At 43.4% G+C, this 7241-nt stretch overlaps 1 non-coding gene across 1 annotated transcript; it reads right to left on the bottom strand.

Annotated features, from left to right (window-relative positions):
* Positions 1 to 6918: 6918 nt before the first annotated feature.
* LOC126205423 (U6 spliceosomal RNA) lies at positions 6919 to 7022 on the bottom strand. Its single transcript, XR_007540570.1, has one exon. It is a non-coding gene; the product is annotated as a U6 spliceosomal RNA (small nuclear RNA).
* Positions 7023 to 7241: the final 219 nt, after the last annotated feature.

Below are 7241 nucleotides of genomic sequence, written 5' to 3'. Positions count from 1 at the left end.
TACAACCTTGCTCTGGAATCCTGCAAACTCTTGGCGCTAGGCACCCTGCGACGTCATACTCGGGCTCGGCGACACTTCAGACAACGAGGTGTCGACACATGCAAAAAAAAGGGCAGGGGGGGCACAGCTCAGAAGTTAATATGAGATCTAAGGTGGGTTAATCAGGTAACATTGGCATCAAATTTAAGCGTTGCCAAACCGGATAGTGACGTCACAGGGTACCAAGTTTTTTCACCATTACAGAGGAGGGTCGTGGGGAACCTCGAGCCAAATATGAAACTTATGTCGCGTAACGGAAAACAATAACGGGGTTTCGCGAAAGTGATGTTTTCTTTTTTTGCGCTGTTTGTGTGTAATTACAAATTCAAAAACAACAATTTTCACTCTCTCGCACATGAAAAGGCTCGAATGTGTGAGTGATTCAGCTTTCCGTTCGCTACTAAGCCGCCGAGCCACGTTACCGTTTCTATAATGTAAGTGTGTTTGTGTGTGTGTGTGTGTGTGTGTGTGTGTGTAAGAGAGAGAGAGAGAGAGAGAGAGAGAGAGAGAGAGAGGGAGGGAAGGAGATGAAGAGAGAGAGTGTGTGTGTGTGTGTGTGTGTGTGTGAGAGAGAAAGAGAGAGTGTGTGTGTGAGAGAGAGAGTGAGGACGGCGAAAGAAAGATGTTTCAAACATAGGGTTATGTTTAAGGCAAAGAAGAAAGAGGCAACTGTTGCTGCAGAAGATAATGTTGTAGGCAATCATAATAGCCAAATATTTTAAAAATATCATTTTGTATATATTGTCTTGAATTAGTTAAGGTTTCCGGACAGTACTTGCTACAACTATTGGAATTGGCAGCCGTCTCTGAGCGTGTGAGACGCTCTGACCTGGTGACTGGCGGGCCGGCAGCGATTGCAGTGTGCTGTGCACGGTGGCGGTCGCCGCTGGAGCAGCGATTGTGGGTGTGGGTGGTGCCGGCTGCTGGCTGCTGGCTGCTCCTGCTCCTACGCTCGTGCTGACGGCAGCCGCGACGAGGGCGCTCCACGCCGCCCCAGAGGGAAGAGAGCCGCTTTGAATTATGCATGCGTGCCCGAGGTGCGGGCAGGGGGCTCACCGTGAGGACGAGGATGAGGATGTGGCCGCGCTCAAATCAAGGACGCGTCCCGCCCAGCCTTGCTCAGCGGTCGGCGCGAGGATGTATCAGGCGCAGCTCTCCATTTATGGCGCATTACCAGCAGACATGCCGAAGACGGCTGAAAAGTCAGGCTTTCAGATAATTTCATGTCCACTCAGAATCTGTTCAAATGGTTCAAATGGCTCTGAGCACTACGGGACTTAACTGCTGAGGTCATCAGTCCCCTAGAATTTAGAACTACTTAAAACCTAACTAACCTAAGGAATCACACACTGTAAACTTATCTGTCCGTCGCTGACATAGAAGACTGCAAACATTCTTTCCTTCCCGTCTGGGCAAGCTGTGTAGTGACTAGAGTACATGTAAAGCGTACTGGGACAGGGTAAATGATAGCTACAATGAAGTCGATAATTCGATCGTAATATTGGCATTTTAATTTGACATTCCTCACAACTGACAAAATTTACAAAAAAAAAAAAAAAAATTGAATGTCTTTGTCCACTCACACACTCTTGAGAATGGCACATTAACAATTTTCAATTACGCGCCCCTATTACCGGCAGCTATGTTGATAAATACTCGGCACCTCGCAAGGATAACTTCTAGACCGAGAATATTAGGTAAGTTGTTGGAAGTGGTTAGGCGTTGGTGAAAATCTTGCTTCTGAGCACACAAAGAGCTCTAACCGCAGAGCTCTGCACGGAACACGCGTTGGTGCAATGCTGCGATACAGACAGTATATCTCCCTTCGAAGACGATGGCCAAGACGCCGTCTCCAACTCCGTACCGCTTGATGGCTGAAGGCGAAGTCCCCTCCACAGTTCTCTCGTCTCCCACGCGTACGAAAACGCAGAGGAAGAATACTCAGTTTCGGCCAGTGTCGAACGCTCTATCATCGCCGAAATCCCTCCATTGAGATCTACCCAATGATCTAGTAGGTCATAACGCCCCTAGTCAAACGAAATTCCCGACTTCGCCACATGTTGCCCAGCACAGGTGGCTCCGGATGCGTGGCTATCCCCAAAAGCTCCCGCGTTTCCGGTGACGGCTACCTGCCACCCCCGGCGGCCCGGCGAGCTACGGCTATCTGCAGACTTTACATTGCACAGTCCTCAACTTCCGATACTTTTCACCAACGCTTTAAGTTAGTGGCTCAGTCATGCAGACATGCAGGGAATAGTGCTCGAGGGTGCCTCATATTTATCATAATTCAATACAGTCATAATCTGATGCCCTGGCCAGTCCCTTTATTATTAATACTAATGTTGGTAGTCTAACGTGTAAGTGCCCATCTCTTGGCACCTTACAACACATCCATGCCCTAGGCAGGCTTCGAACCTGCGACCGTAGCGGTCGGACGGTTCCAGACTGTAGCGCCTAGAACCGCTCGGCCACCCCCGGCCGGCTGAATCTGTTGTAAGAATAATAAAGAATTATAGAGATCTACATTGCAAAGAAGTGCAAGACTAATAAAACCAATATCATTATATGCAAGTACAGTGCTAGTAAAAAGTATAAGATTCAGAAATATTTGGAACTTTAGCGTTACTTTTCTGTCCCTGTTTACTGAATGCTGTACTTGCAGTTCGTAGTACTTAGCAAGACTACACGCTACTTCTACAATTCATTTATACTGTCCATCGATGACATTGATTTACATGCTCCGTGACGCTGGGATCCCTATAATATAGCGCTGACAGAAGAGACTGAGAAGAAGATCCCGGATAGAGTAGATCAAACGTAGAGCGGCATTTTTCGTCACGGGATCGTTTAGTCGGCACGAGAGCGTTACGGAGATGTTCAACAAATTCCACTGGCAGACGTTACAAGAGAAGCGTGGTGCGTCACGGAGGGATTTGCTATTGAAATTTCGGAAGAGCACTTTCCGGGAAGATTCGGACAACATCTTACTTTCACCCACATCCGTCTCGCGTAATAACCTTGAGGAGAAAATTTGAGAAATTAGAGCCAATACAGAGACTTACCGCGCTTTTCACGACTGGAACAGGATTGGAGGGCTCAGTTAGTGCTCCAAAGGGTACTCTCCACCACATACCATTAGGTGATGCAACTGTAGATGTAGAAGCTCTGGTGCTGAACTGTGTTTTTCATATACTTAGTATGCGGTTTCTGTCGCTTACAAGAATGACTTTATTTGAATAAGCAAGTATTCTACCATACTTGGAACACATCTTTATATACCATACTTTTATTCAGTCTTTCACCTATAGGTGAAAGCATTTCACTACCGATGAGCAACCAGCAAATTTACTGAACTGTCTTCTTGACATCACCAAAATAACATAATGATTTCGTCTGATTTTACTTGCATGTATAGGCCGGCTGCGGTGGTCTCGCGGTTCTAGGCGCGCAGTCCGGAACCGTGGGACTGCTACGGTCGCAGGTTCGAATCCTGCCTCGGGCATGGATGTGTGTGATGTCCTTAGGTTAGCTAGGTTTAAGTAGTTCTAAGTTCTAGGGGACTGATAACCACAGCAGTTGAGTCCCATAGTGCTCAGAGCCATTTGAACCATTTGAACTTGCATGTATACTACAGACCGACGTGCCCGAAGTTGAACTATTCAGTTAATATTTTCGCTGCTTGTGAAAGTCACAACTCAACTACATTGCGTTCTAGATCCTATGCCCCTCAACGCCACCGATGCACTGGCTCTAAAATCGATATCGTTATAACTTTTAACTGTACTTCATGCATCTTTGTAAACTGTTGTCGGTGATCGATTTCGAAACAGAATCCGCTCTTACTATTACTGCATTATATTTATTATGAATTTCAGTATCACCTCCACTATAGAATAAGTCTTTACGTTTCATTTTTAAAATTTTTCAGCTTTCCTGACAACTTCCAACTTTCCACATTTTTCACTTGACTGCTAGACTGTAACCCTTTCGTTAGGTATTCAGTCTTCTTCTCATGCTTCCTTCCTTCTTGGCAGTAACCTGACGGGGGGTTCGAATGGGAGATTAGTCTAGGCTCTTTTATCACTGGAGAGACTGTAGCGTCCCCTTTCCTAATCGGCCTTTGGATTGAGATATAACTGACCGTGACAGCGTGTGACTATTGAAATTTTACAGTCAGTGAGGCTTAGTTTGAGGAAACTGTACAACAGACCCTTCTGAAGAATGGATCTATTCTGAGCCTAACCTAAATACAGGTGATAATTTCCAAAAGAGTGGACTCTACTGCATTCGCTCATGAAGTTATAGAAAGTAGATTAGTACTTGTAAAAAAGGCATTCCAGGCCAAAAGAAGTTTGCTAGTATCAAACACAGGCCTTAGTGTGAGGAAGGAATTTCTAGGAATTTATGTTTGGAGCACAGCACAGTAGGGTTGTGAAACATTGACCATGAAAAAATCGGAACAGAAGTTTAATACAAAAATATTCCGATAATACAAAAAAGTAGTGATTAGTTTAAAAAAAGAGGATGATCAAAAGGTGGCCAGCCTACTAGGGCAGGGAATTTCCCGAATCTTAAGAAAGTTAATGACAAAGAAATTTAAGCAAGTCATCACTGGCATGGCAACAGAAGGTTGTCACGCTTTTCAAAAAGGTCCAAATGGCTCTGAGCACTATGGGACTTAACATCTGAGGTCATCAGTCCCCTAGAACTTAGAACTACTTAAACCTAACTAACCTACGTACATCACACACATCCATGCCCGAGGCAGGATTCGAACCTGCGACTGTAGCAGCCGCGCGGTTCCAGACTGACGCGCCTAGAACCGCGCTCGGCCACAGCGGCCGGCGTCACGCTTTTCCATCACACAACAGTTCACGAGAAAATAGATGAATCAGAAAGCACTGAGTTTGCGGTTATTTATTCCGATATACTAAATTTTGAAAGAAAAATTAAATGAAGTTACTGGTTAAATAAATGTAACTAAAACTTTGTTATGTAACAAATGACTTTCACTAACTTCAGTGTAACGTAATGCAAAATTTAGAAAAAGGCAAGCAATTTCCTTTTGCATATTGAAAGATTAAACTGAATTTACTTTAAGCAAATGAGTAAATGACTCGACTTTTAATATGACAACAATTAACCACACACCAAGCCAGCAGAAGTCACTCGCTAAGCTACATACAGAATATGTGGAAATGCAGATTCTTAAGTTGTGGTGTATCTTTAGTTATTAGTTTTGCCAGTAAAATTTTACATTACTTTAAGTGATTGATGTTATTACTCAACACCTTGCAATTTAGTTAAGCCTGTCTTATGCAATACAAGAATGAGCAGTTACTGAGGTACAAAATTTAGACTTAAACTGGTCATTAGCAAACAAACAAAACCGGCAGTAAATAGGTAATCAGTTATCACATTTTTACCATATTCGGTAACTGCATGGAAAGGAAAGGGACCCTGCTTGGTCGTAATGTCTGAGGACAATGACAACACAGGTACTCTACAAGTTTTAACTATTGCAGGTTATTATTCAGGTTAGTCATAACTTGTGAATGAGATGTCACTCGGAAATGCCTATACAATAACAGTTACACTCTTTCACTTATCAGTCTTACGATGTTTTAGCTGTGCGGACGACGAAGAATGTAGCCGACGAAAATGCTGAGCTGCTACTTTTGCTGTTGCTGGTTGAGAACCACGAGTCGTCTCCAGAGCCACGGATAATTATGGGGCAGGCAGTAGTTAGAATTGCAGCCTCCTCCGTCTATCCACTCCTACCGTGCTCTCAATACTCGAGGGTTAATGAATCAGGCGCGCCTTCGCTGGCGCGATCACAGCTGAAGACCGTGTCTGGAGAAGAGCCCAACAAACACTTCCTCAATCTTTCATGACTCAAGCTGCTCTGCTTCACTCTCCACACGCAAAGATAAACAACGGCACAGCTACTGCCATTTCATCGTGCTATCCGTTTCCCTTGGCTATATCACAACAATTTACAATATTTGCATTATAATTACAATCAACTTTATACATTTAGAAATAGAAAAACTTTATGTACATTAGATATTAAACACAGTTTCTGTAACAAAGCATACAGATTGAAAATTAGAAGTTCAGTACACGTTAGCAACGTATATTAAACATCAAAAAAAATGTTGGATGGTGCAGAAGGTATTTTATATGGATTTTCGTTGTTGCAAGATTATCACGATACTTTTTAGTTACAAGCAACATGTCCTGTGAATACACATTATGTGTCTTTAATTCAGTTGATTGCCTTCTGCATCCTCATGTCGTTGATCCTTACTGATCCTTCCGCCTTTTAGGTGTAGTTTCCCAACATATGGGCTAGAGGGTGTCCCGAATCTCTTTCGCAACGTGGAACCTGGAATCTGTGCTTACTAGTAGAAGACGCTACCATTTATATTTTTATATGTTTATTGCGCCTATTGAGATTCGAATGGCCGAGCGGTTCTAGGCGCTTGAGTCTGGAACCGCGCGGCCGCTACGGTCGCAGGTTCGAATCCTGCCTCGGGCATGGATGTGTGTGATGTCCTTAGGTTAGTTAGGTTTAAGTAGTTCTAAGTCTAGGGGACTGATGACCTCAGATGTTAAGTCCCATAGTGCTCAGAGCCATTTGAACCATTTGAGATTCGAATCACCGACTTTGATTACACACTCTTTACAATAGGTACAAAACAAACTTTTTCTTTCTTTTTTCCTGTCCGTTACTTCGTCGTTTTTCTTCAGTAGTTCTGAGGGAATGCTAAATGGAATTTCTTAAATTCCAATAACGGAACTTCACTCAGTCTTTCTTATAACGGAGGGTAGTTGCCAATCCCCTGACCGAAGACGAAAAGCTGCTGTTGCGCCTTTTTTAAAATCGTACGCATCACGATTTTTCGTATCATCCTTATGCAGGGGCCATACTAATCTTCTTCGTATCCTTCCAGTTTTAGTATACATGCACGTTTCTAAATTGTCGTGAGTGATTCGTTTCAAAATAGTATCTGCCCTTATTGTTACTAAGTCCCATTTATTGAGAATTTTAGTATCACACCCATTATATACTGAGTCTTCGCATTTCATTTCTATAATTTTCTAGCTTCCCTGCCAACACAAAAATTTTCACATTGCACGCATGACTCATGGACTGTAACCATTTCGTTAGTTATTCGGTCTTCCTCTCATGTTTATTT

The sequence above is a fragment of the Schistocerca nitens genome, chromosome 1, assembly GCF_023898315.1.
Source record: "Schistocerca nitens isolate TAMUIC-IGC-003100 chromosome 1, iqSchNite1.1, whole genome shotgun sequence".
Classification (NCBI taxonomy): domain Eukaryota; kingdom Metazoa; phylum Arthropoda; class Insecta; order Orthoptera; family Acrididae; genus Schistocerca; species Schistocerca nitens.
Note: the sequence above shows the minus strand (reverse complement) of the source record. Positions and strands in the feature narration are given on the sequence as shown.